Source organism: Cuculus canorus, chromosome 2 (genome assembly GCF_017976375.1).
Source record: "Cuculus canorus isolate bCucCan1 chromosome 2, bCucCan1.pri, whole genome shotgun sequence".
Classification (NCBI taxonomy): Eukaryota; Metazoa; Chordata; class Aves; order Cuculiformes; family Cuculidae; genus Cuculus; species Cuculus canorus.
Window position 1 is genome coordinate 70407597 of NC_071402.1, and position 12397 is coordinate 70419993.

Genomic DNA, 12397 nt, shown 5'->3' on the forward strand with positions numbered 1-12397 from the left:
CAGTTTTCTTCGGTGTTATTTAACTTTGAATCTGGTTACAAGTGTGAAGCCTGTTTGGGGAATAGAAATTAATTTGATTGAAGAAAAACAGTTAAGATTTGGCATTTCAGGAAATAGTTAATTATTTGAAAAAATTGTGCTGTGCTTGTAATGAGGCAGACTAAAATTTTGCATTGTATGAAATAGAAAAGATTTGATGATGAGAAATTACTTTAAAAATTTCTTACCTAATGAAATGTGCCAAGCCTCATTTAGCTTGTATTATGTTTTCTAATATCCATCTGATTTGTCTTTGATCTTGCTTCTGAAATATCGGGCACTTCAGAGCTATTTGAGGCAGAAGTAATTAAAAAGAATATTGTAGCCTTTTTTTAAATAAAACTAAGATTGCTTTACTCTCCTGGGGCTACTCTGGCAGGATAGCTGATGTCTCCCCCTAAGCCCAACTCATCTTGTTTGTGAAAGGGACTCTCAACGTAAATGAATTTCATGAAACTAGATTTTCCTAATCAATTATCTGCATTCTCCTGCAAGAATCAAATGCTATAGAAACTTCATTTCTTTAGAAGCTCTGCTGTTTCTTCTGTATCCACAAAGCCTAGCTGCTGGTTTAATTTGTTTTTGTTTCCTACTTCAAATGATAATAATAGAAGAAAGAGATGAAATTCTGGTGTGTTTCGTTTTTAGTGGGTGATAAAAGAGCTGATTTGTGTACATACTTTCATCTATTGTAATGAATGTGATTCTGTGTCGCGTGTGAATTCCTGGTAGCACTGGTGTTCTTAATAATTGAGCCATTTGAATTAATGTAACTTTTTCATTGATTTTCAAATATATTATTAATGAGATTTTATGGTCACTATTTGCCTGTTTCACAGTATAGTGGAAGACTGCAAATCGTGACAGGGTTTTCTTTCAAGATTGGCAAGGTGTGTTTTTGGAGGGGGAGTTTATCCTTCTGTCATGTCATTGCTCTGATCATGGTTGCAACTTGGCAATGGGATGTCTTTGCACTCATGCAGATTCCTGTGTAGTGTCTGCCCCTTTTATCACACTCCCTGTAGGATAAGAAGTTGCCTCACTATAAAGTGATGACTTCCACCAGTTAAGAACTTGTTATTCGCATTCTGAACTTGGTTTAGCTGCAAGGGAAATAAAGATTTTTGTTGGAGACTTTTGTCAAAACAGGAATGCTAATTTGGGGTGATTTCTCTAAGCTTTTTTCTGGAAGAACTGAATGGAAGGAATTAATAGAACTTTGATAGTTAGAATAGGTGGTCGGTAAACATGAGTAATTTTTCATTATGACCCTGGAAGTATGGAAGAAATGTAATAACATCATTTGTTTATCAGCATTCATGTTGGAAAACTTGCATGTATATAGTCTACCATTTTCATAGTGTAAGTACAAAGATAAGAAAATAAGTTTCCGCATCTAAAAAGTTGGCTTAGCCATAAAAATTTTGAAGTGTAGACTTTGAATTAACCAAATATGGGAAGAGAAATTGTTATAAACTTTTAAAAAGTTGTTACCTATGCATCACTCCAGCTTTTGCTGACAAATGGAATTACAATTTTAAAATCAAGTAGATAGGAATTTTTTGTCTGGTAAACTTGGCCATGCTCTGCACTTCTTGTGTTTCACAGTAAGATATGCATTATAAATTTAGTAATGTTGTATTTGTTTGTCTTTTTCATTTGTATGGACACAAATACTACCACAATATTATGTGTGTGAAAGGAGAATCCTAGAATAAAATTTTAAATAAGGTCTCAGGGCAGGGTTGGATATTCTGTTTTTGTAAATGCTGCTAACAGTTTTTACATTTGAGGGAAAAAACGGTCTCTAAAAAGCTCCTTCTTTTATCGTCTTTTCAGTGTGTACCCTAAAAGACGCTAACTAAGAAGTTGGGAGTGTGTTAACATGTCCTTAGGAAAATTGAGAACAATACTGTGTTTACAATTCAATGGTATCTCAATCTGTATGTGTGGATTAGTGTTATTTTCCAAGAACTCTGTAGCCATTTCCAAAATTGCAAAAACTATAAATATGCTTTTGTGTTATATGTATGTCTTATGAAATTTTATAATCTAATTAGTCGAAATACTCACATGGACAGAAACATTTTCTGCTGTGTTAGTGGAGTTGCTTCTGTTATTACTGGTTCTATCTGTATCTCTATCTGCTAATATGGAAATAGTTTGGGAAGAAAGAGAATGGGTGACTTCTAATCATTCCTTGTCACGTTCATGTGCTTACAGTACATGAAGCTGCCAGTAGCACTTGCAGTCAAGGTTTTGAAGAAGTGGGATGTGTTCAAAGGCACGCTTAGCTGTTCAACCCCGTAATTATTTTCTTTACAGCTTTGGTGGGTGACTTCCTTTAACAGGGTGTAGGGGTGGGGAAATGTGGCTTATTAAAGTTCTGTAAGTCTCCAGCATGTCGGTTCTTCTGAAATACAGAAGTCTTTAAAAGTTTTTCCTAATGGTTAGTCACTGAAAAGCTGATGGAATTAGGTGTGCGGGGAGCAATTTGCCACAGGTATTTAATGGGGAAGGCATAACCTGTCATCTGGAGCAGCTTTTAGAGCAATCTACATTATCCTTCATTCATTTCTAGTTCTGCCAAATCCCTGTCATATGTGCAAAGGCAAGCACATTGTCTACTTGCTTGAGTCTTGAGGTAGCGAGTTCCTTCATGGGTTACGTGTTCTGCCTCACACTTCTGCTTCTGGGTGCTAATAGGTTAATCTCTACAGATGACCCACTCCAGGCAACATGGTTGTGTTTTGGCCAAGAAATTTTGTTTCCTTACTAGAAGAACAAAAATATGAGCCATTTTAATAACTTCTAGGCGCTTCTCCAGCTCAGGGAACTCCTCAGTACGAGACATCTACAGAAGCTGAAATCTGTGTTCTTCTGAGCAGTGCCCCAGTTGTACTAACAGGTTTATTTTTATTACTTGGCATGAAACTACCGAGGCACATAGATGCCTTTAAAATCATTCACATATGCCTGATTTGCTAGTCTTTTTGAGTCTGTAAGCAGGAACGTTATTTTACTTATTCTTCTCCTAACTAAATGATTTGCTTAACAGAAAAAAACTAAATGGGAAGTAACTTTTTTAGCCTGGATACTTCCCCAAATCTGGACTAGGGCATGCTACTGTAACTGACTAATACTACTGACAATGCCACAACCTCTGGAGGGATGTTGTAGGAGGAGAAGCAGCTGAGAATAGCAGATTGGTTTTAAGTTGTTAATAAAATTATTCTTGTAAGCCTATCTTATTCTGGTCTATGAATCAGTCATCAAAGTGGGGGTTGATTCACAGTTGCCGGGAAAACATGCACCTGTGGGCTTGACATGACAGCAAGGGGTAAAAGATGAGTGATTAGGAGCACTAGAATCTTGCCTTGATTTTGCTTGGGATGAGGGAGGCAATGAATAAAAATAGGTGTCAATGACTAAAATAGGTATTCAGCTGTGCTTGTATCTTAGACCAGTATTCAGACTGGGAAGTGGTATGGTTAAATGTGTAGAAATTGTATGTGTCATATGACTTGGCTTTTGCTCTCACTGCTGTCTGAGGTTACTTGGATGCTGCTTTATGAATAGAAGAATGAGTACTGTATTCTAAGGCTCAGCTTTCCAGGCAGTATTTAATGATTTGTGGAATATATAAAACATTTGAGGAGACATTTGGGTGCCTAGTGTGAGACTTTAAACTCGATTCTGGCTTTCTTACTTTAGAGAAGAGCGTCTTAAAATGTTCTTCTTTTCCTGGCACAAGTGCTCAAAAAGATTGGGACATAGCTGGGACAGAATGATGTTGTACATATAAGCTCTGGTCCCCATTGGATGATGTAGCACCAGGAGGGTGCCGTTTTGCAGGTTGAAAGTTTTTGGAAAGGTGATGGGCTTCCCCAAGCGGACCTGCAATAAGGAGTCGTGTAGGTAACTTTGGGATACCTTAGCAACCATTTATCCAAGGCTGCAGGTTCTGTGAAACTTGGCATGAAAAATCGTCCTTGTCATTTTATTCCTTAGTTGGTATAATTTTGCCGGAATTAAGGTTATCAGATGTTGTTATACCTTGGTTACTTCTGCATAACATTTGGGATCTTTTTAACAGTCCTTTTCTCAAACTCTCTGTATTCAGGAAGCAGGTATGATGGGTTTTGAGTGATATAGGTGGTGTCAGGGTATAAACAAGAGTGTTTAGCCATGTGGCCCACCATACTTGAGTAAACCAGGACTAAATTAACATCAACTGTGACTTCAGCCACGTAAATAAGATGCAGCTCTCTAAGACCTTAAGGTAATGTGGTCAGGAGGCTTTTTTACTGAATCGAACTACCCTGGTCAGTTCCTGCTGCCAAACTTACTTTCATTATTAGGAGGAAGTACACCTTTTTTTTTTTCCTTCTGGGGTTAAAACCCATCCTTCTGAGTCTAATTTACATGGATGTTGTGGCGTTTATAGCCATTATGCTGGGTTCCTTTCTGAGTAAGTTCTTCCTATGACTAATATTGTCATCTCTTTGCTTAGAAAGAACCATATTTAGATTTATGCACTGTTAATTATATGATACAATACAATGCATTTCAGTTATGGGACTGCAATCTGGCTTTCATACGTGTGCTTTAAAAATGTGTTGTTGATTTCAAGCCTGAAGTAAAAATGTGAAAATACACTGGAAGTTGGATATTTAACTTCTCGAAACAAATTGATTTGCTGTATACTTCAAGATACTGCAGCTGAATCATAATATGACAGGTTCACAAAACGTACACAGTCACTGTGTCAGGCAGGTAGTTGGAGAAAACGTATTCATGGTAAAACTAGTAAAGGTACACGTGCAAGAGCGTGCTCTTGGAACCCAAAAGTGTGATATTTTATGTTGTTTTTTTTTAAATGGCAGCACTTGAAGTATTTACTTTTATGTAAGGCTTGTGAAGGTTTATTCTCTTTTCTTTTAATTCTTTTAATTCAAGAGAAGAGCTAAGGGAGTAGTTTTATACTCCATTTAACCTGGTGTAAATGTGGACTGCAGCCAAAAGAAGTCTTCTCACTGCTTCTTTTGATACTGATCCGGCCTTTGCATTTACTGACTGGGTGGAGGATTGCACACAAGAAAGGGGAAAAAGTATATTTTGTTGAATCAGCAAACTGAAGCGACCCACCCAGCAGCTGTGTGATTACCACATCTGGTGCAAAGGAGATGGGACAAAACTGTAACGGTGCAAAGTGGGATTATCACTTTTGGCAGCAACCCATAGTTGCACAGGGTTAAATGGAACGTGGAGGGAGTGGGGAAAGGGGGGGAGGTACAACTTTCTTGAAGAAAGTGTGTATTAAAATTCCCATGAGGTCCCAAGGATTGAAATAGCTCCATAAATCGCTATATGCTTTGTGAACTTTTGGTATTTGTTTATCTCAGGGTGTAAAAGATAAAATAATGGAGCAAAGTTTGCTACACAAGTGATGGAAGACATCAGAAGTTTATTCGACCTTTTGTTATAAGCTAGAAATCCAGGCTGTTAATTAATCTGGCATCTGTAAAGGAAATCTGATCTGATGATCAGCACTGTAATTTTCAGCAATGTCATGCTGGATGTCTGAAAGCCTGTGAAGTATTAAAAGACTTTACAATTCTTTCAAGCAGGTATATTTTTTTTCATCTGGCTTTTATGGTGCATGTAGCTTGTTACTGGCCCACTGTAGAATCAACATTTGGAAATGTTCTTGTTCGCATTGAGTTAATGAATTAGCTGGAAGAAATTACCTATAAATCTTTTTCCTAGAGAAAGGTTAGAGGAGGGAAAAAAATGCTTTAAAACTCAGCTTGCTTCCTGTAAACTGTTATTTCATACATAGACATATATATACACATACATGCATATGTGCATGTGTGTTTGTATGTACAGACAAGCACTTCACAGTCTTATTCATAATTATGAGCGTCTTCCGTTTTGGATGAGCAGCCATATCCTGAACTTTATTCAATCAGTTCAATTTGGCTAGAGAACTTAAGGCTCGATTTCAGTCTTTGCTTTTGCTTCTGTCAGGATGCTTTCCTGTGATCATTTTCAGGATAAGGCAAACTGTCAATTGCAGCTAATTATTTTTGTGAAATTCTGCTTGAATTCTGTAACCACAATGGTTTTAAGGACCATTTTGGATTTTGTTTCCAGGGTCTAAAGAAGATTTCTACTTGAATCATGAGATAATGCGACCTTTCTTATGTCCAAATCTTTGAGATCAGAAGAAAGGAAAGTTTCATACTCTTGATGTCAGGTAAATTATGTAATCCTATTTGAAGGAAGACATTAAGCAGGCTGGATGGAAATGTTTAAATAAGATTTGCCTGCATTCAGGTCAGCTGTTCAGAAAGATTAATTGGAGTTGTGGTATGAATCATAGAAATGAAGACCTCTTTCTAAACTAATTTGTTCTGATTTGATTGGAAGAAGCAGCTTCAGGGGTGGCATGAAGCTTTATTGCAACCTCGTCTGCAGCGCTTTGTCTGTGTGCCCACAAGTGAACACTGCTTGTATGCAAAGTCTGTGTAGTGAAGTGGTTTGGCTTGTTACAACAGTCAGTGATTCCATCTTTCTCAGAAATACTTCTTCTAGCCCTTTTAGCTGTGTTATGTCTGTATGACAATTAGATCTTTATCTAGCTCAGTCATCTTCAAGTTCGTGGGTTTGGGGTATTCTTAAAATTTATGTTGGAAGCAGATTTATTAACACCTTTGTTCATAATGAAATCACGAGGCTGCTGCTCATATCCCGGAAAGACTAAGTCAGTCTTTACCAGAAGCATACTACTTGACTTGAGTGCTGGTGCTTCTTGCTGTAGTATTTTGATACTTTCTCTGCCACCCCTGCTATAGGGTGTTATCCTCTGATGGAAATGTAGGTCAATCTCAGCAGCTTCAGGGTGACTCTGAGTCTTATTTTAAAACTGTTTTCATCCATGATTTAAGTAGAGAGGAGGTTTTTGCCTTGGGCACAGCTTTGCCTTGGCTTTGTTACGTTAACTTTATTGCAGGCCATAACTTAACGGCAAATGGACAGGTAAGCAATGGGGTACTGACATTTTACGGCACTGCAGCAATATTTATCAGCTATCATTAATTAAAGTCTGAGGTTTCATGAGAGGAGTTCAGATTTTCTGCTCTGCTGAACTGGTGTTAACTTTGGGAACCTCAATAGAAAATAAATGCGTATTTTCAAGTCTAAGGATACCAATGCTTACTTCCCAGAGACTCCAGTATATTTTAGCAATTAAGTGTGCTGTTTGTACTGCATCAGTAATATAAAACAAATTTGTGACAGAGCCTACGCTGTATAGCATGTCCTGAAAACTTCAGCTCTAACCTATTTTTCAGCAAGACTTGGATTATTCCTTTGCCAAATTAAGTTCTGGGATGCAATTTGAGTATTGTAGTATGGAGGATAAGATTGTACTAAATTTGTAAGAGTACCAAATACATTTCCCTCCCTGCCCCAATCTGTTGCTAGTACGGCTTTCAAAAATGCATTGGCACTGCATTATCATATAGCATATATGAGCTCCAGTCTCCACTCCATCAGGATTTCCCAGCCAAGGTACTTAGTGTGGTTTTGCTTGCATTCCATATCTTTTATCACAGTGCTTCAAGTTGTCAGCAAATTTTTACTGCATAGGTGTTCTGCTGCATAGGTGTTTTACTGTTGTTAATGTCTTAGAGCCACTGTAAATTATTGGTTGTGCCTTGTTCCTATGAAAGGCTGGAGGAATCTGGGAATAAAAATTGCTATCAGGTATAGCAAATCCTGGTTCGAATAGTGTCCGAGTATCAAATTTTGTAATTATGTAAGCATGAGTGGCCTCATTTTGAAAATTACGTATTTTAAAACAAAAAGTTCAGATAGTACCTGCCCACTCGTTGTTCATCTGTAACCTGTTGGCAGTGTCAGAAGGGGTAGATCTGCCCTGTAGTATTTAGAAATTTAGTGTTTATTCTAATACAGAAAATATTCATGACATCATCTTCCCAGGAAATGACCTACTGTGTTTTTTGTGTCTCACTGTAGTGAATGAGGTTTTCCTCCTTGTGTCTCACTGCATAGACATTGTGGTAGTGAATAATCGGTTTCCTACAAGACCTATACCCTTTTTGTAGCTTTTACTGGCACTGTGATTTTTTTTAGCCTATGAAACGAAAGTGTTTAAGAGCTATTAAGATATTAAATCCTGTTTTATTACAATACTTTCGGAAATGATTTAGCATGGCTTTGAAGAGTGTGCAGACAGATCACTGCTAACATGGTAAATATTTGTCTTTCGCGATATGACAATATTAAACGTAGCATTCAATCTTGGGTATTAGAAATAATTTGTAAGCAAATTGACCCAGGAATATAGTATTTCATAGTATTGATACAATGCCAAGTGCTATTCTAAGATGGTTGCACAGTTGTATTTCTTTTTTTAAAAATTTTTTAAAGAAAAATTTGAACTGTTGGTGAAAATCCCCACAGTAAACTGGAATAACTGGCATTAGGATAGCGTTGAGTGGTATCCAGGCTTCCTGGCATCTCTGTGTTTCGTGTGCTGACAGCTAGAGTTGGGTAAGCCTTATTGATCTCTGAATGAGGCACTGAGCAGAGCAGATTGGTATTAGAAGAAATTCACCTTCTGAGGGATTCAAATGAAGGATGTGATGTGATCGCCTGGTAGGTTTTTTCTGTCCCTGCAGTGGTGAAGTATGTTTTTTTTTCTCATTCCTTCGCTGGCATGAGAGAAGAGAGGCTTCCAGTTTTGCCAGATGTGGAGAAGATTTGAGAGTATATGGTTGTGGTTATTGAAGAGTTGTCTTTTTTCCTTCCAAGAGTGTGCTGAAGCAGCAATTAAACCTGATATTTAATGGCTTAATTTTATTTGCACAGAATTCCTTACTTCATGTCTCTTCTGGTTATTTTTTTTGTAATGTCTCCTGTGGACTATTTGAACCCTGGGCCGAAAGAGAAGAGAGGAAAGCTGTTTATTGAGGGGCTTTTCAGGTGCTTTTGAAGTAGCATCAGGTAGTCTTCAAGTGGCTGTACATAATCCATGGAATAAAATTCTCCCGAGTTTTTTTCTTTTTTCCTAAGCATCTCTTTATCTAAAATGTGTAGAGCTTCTATATAAGATTCAATTAACACCTTGACAAAACGTTGTGATAGTGGAGAAGCATGACTCAACTCACTTGCTTTTATCCTTTAATTTAAAAAAAAATTATAACTGATCTAAAACTTTGAAGTAAGCAACATCCTGTAATTGTTTTGCTGTCACTGTTCTTCTTTAGCAGAGTTATACACACATATGCTAGGATCAGTACTCCTTCCCTTCGCTTTTCGTCCATTAAACTTAAATTCCAGTTATGAAGGTTTGGGAGCTGTTAAACTGCCTTGTGCTCTTGGGGGTCTATGGACTTAGTAGTAACCATGTAGTTATAAGGGACTGGGCTTAAGTGTTCTGATTATATGATGCAAAATCGCAAAAAGGTGAAATTCTGTGAAGAATGTGTATGATCATCTTTATAGTCCTCTAGCTTCTTTTCAAAACAATTTCCAAAAAGTACAGCTTGTAAACTATCTTTTTCTCAAATCTGATTTTGATAGGTCATTAAAGTCCTTGGATAACAAATTTTAATTTCTAATTGATTTTCCATTTTATTTCTTAACTAAATGAAAGCAAGAAATCAAATATTAGGGAATAATACAAGGGTAATGCAGCTGAACGTGGGGATTTCAGTGTAGGAGAAAGACTTGCTATGAAATAAAGAACATTACTGTTTTGAGCATCGGAATGTGCATATCAAGAAATGTAGACTAATTAGGCTTTTTGTCTTAATCGTATTTTGACAATCTGGCTTATTCTTTCTCTGTGTCTTTAGGTAATATAGCAGTAAGTCTCTGCTTGCATTTAAAATGACATTTTTGGGGAGTTTCCACAATCTAATCCACAATCTAAATTATATATGGAATCACATTAGCTGAGAGTTTGCGCGGTGAATGCCATAGATTACTTCACATGGGATGCATCATCCTTTCCTTAGACATTCTCAGCTGCTGTTTGCAGTCTTTATTAATAAAGTACTGGAGATGGTGTGCCTTCCTAATATTCCGCACTCAATTGTAAAACTGTTTGAGGCATGATCCAATGAAAGGAACATAATGTATTAGTGATGAATTAAATTTCTTAATTCATACCCTGTGTGTCATACCCCTCGTTTTATATTCCACTACTGATGTTGCATAACAGTTGGTTGAAACTAATGCTCTATTTTAAATTCTATAGTAATTCCTTTCTGGGGGAATTTTTTTCAAAAGAAAGACAAAAAGGATTCTTAATTTAAATGCTTGTTAGTAAGGATAGAACATGAGGCTTACTTAGAAGGCCAATATTCTAATCACAGGTGCTAACTGTTCTATTTTGTCTTATGTTCTGCAGCAAAATATTCCTTGGGGAAGAAGTGTGTGTCAGTGTTTTCAAAATTAAACCCAGGGTTTTTTATTTAGATCTGCTCACAAAAAAATTGTACAAATATAGTTAAAAGGTATGTACAGAAAAGCAAGTGGAAGGAGTACTAAAAATCTGATATAATACTATTTAATTCTAGAATAACTTCATACCAAACACTTTATAAGAATAGAATTCAAAAATTTCTAAGCCAGTTTTGTTAAGAAAGAAACATGGCAGCCTTTTACATTTTGGTAAACAAACCAGTATAGAGCTGCTTTTAAATTCTTGCCTCAGATTGGGTTGATCTCTGGGGGTGGGAGTAGGCATAATGGAAAGGAGGGTGTTCACCTTATGCAGGACAGGATAGTGGGAATGCCTGTGGGGTCCCAAAAATTCCTGTATGCCTTCTTCTTAATGCTAAAAAGTTTCCTGTCAAAGATAGTTCTTAAAGGTTTTGATAAATTAATGCTTTGGACAGTGTAATAGTTTCTAAACATGGTAGTCCCTGATCACTTGGCTGGCTTTTATTATACCAATTCATTGATATGAGCTCAGTAAAATAAAATCTTCTGTAAAACCATAAAAAGAGGCAAGGCTGGAGATGAGCAATTTCATATTGCAGTAGTAGCTCCTGTGGCCGCCCCAGCATGATATTCCTGGTGAATGACACATTGTTATTGCTTTTCACAGGGAACTGCTAACAAGCTTCTCTCAGCTTCTTTTCAAATGTTCTGCCAAAAAGCAGAGGAACAATTGGTGGATTTGTATTACTACTGTAGCTGATTACTACTGCAATCAAACACTTGTTTTCTGGTCTAGGGAGCAGTGCAGCAGAAGGAGTAAAACATGAAGAATTTGATTTTAAAGTAGCAAAATAGGCTGAACAAGTGACAAAAATGGGGGAAATTATTTGGCTTATGATTGAATTTTTCATCTGAAATTCTTAGCATTTTTGTGAAAAGCTGTTTCATTTTTCAAGTAATACCACAGAAATAACTTCATCAACTGGCATGTTTTCAAGGGTGGTGTTTTTTTGGTTTTTTTTGTTTTTTTACATGAATTGAATCAGAAAACATAGGAATATGCAGCTTTTCCTAAAGATTTTATGATGTTCACTTCAGTGTAGTGAACAATTAATTTCGGCCATAATCTTGTAATAAGACAGTAGAATATTGAACATGGATACTGCCTGATCCTACTGCTTCAATTTTCAGAAATGAGAGCTTCTACAGAAATGAGAACTTATACAGAAGCTCTCCTAGATGTTGTACCTAGACTTACTGATCTTTTCTGGGATCTCAGTGCACAATGGGCTTTTGTCACCACCTCAGAGCCAAAATGAGTACGTGCTGTGAGAGCTGCTCTCATAGCAGAGCTCTGGCTAACCAAGTTATCCAGCAAATAAAATGTGTGTTGGCAGCCAAGTTTTGGCTGACGTTCCTGGTGTCACCGGTTTTTCCAAAGGGAAAAAGGGTGGGGATAGGTGCTGACATCCTCATCCTGTATTGGCAGGCTGTTCTTTCAGCATTGTTCTTGTGTGTTTAGGGTAGAGGGTACGGACTAGTTACTTCTCAAGCCCCTCAAACAGCACTGTTGTTAATGTGATTGTCACAAATACCCATTAACGTATTTTAATAGCATGTAATCTTTTTGTAGCATTTTTTAAATAGTATTTATTCTTGCTTTACAGTGAATTGATTCAATAATTTTGGATCTAATAACAGCTTTTTTGGTTGGAATGAAGCTCCCTTGAATATATTTCTTTTCCTGCTTCAGTGTTTTCTCTGTGTCTGAGAGATGCATATATCTCTTTAGCTTTGATTCTGAAAGGACTTAGTACCATCAAATCTTATCTAAATTTGTGTGTGATTTTTGAATGTGCAGGAGGAACAGATTTGT

The 12397-nt window shown here is 36.9% G+C and overlaps 1 protein-coding gene across 2 annotated transcripts in view; it reads left to right on the top strand.

Annotated features, from left to right (window-relative positions):
- The window catches only part of GALNT1 (polypeptide N-acetylgalactosaminyltransferase 1), a 90797-nt gene that overhangs the window by 51336 nt on the left and 27064 nt on the right, over window positions 1-12397 (top strand). The gene's annotated exons all lie outside the window — the stretch shown is intronic.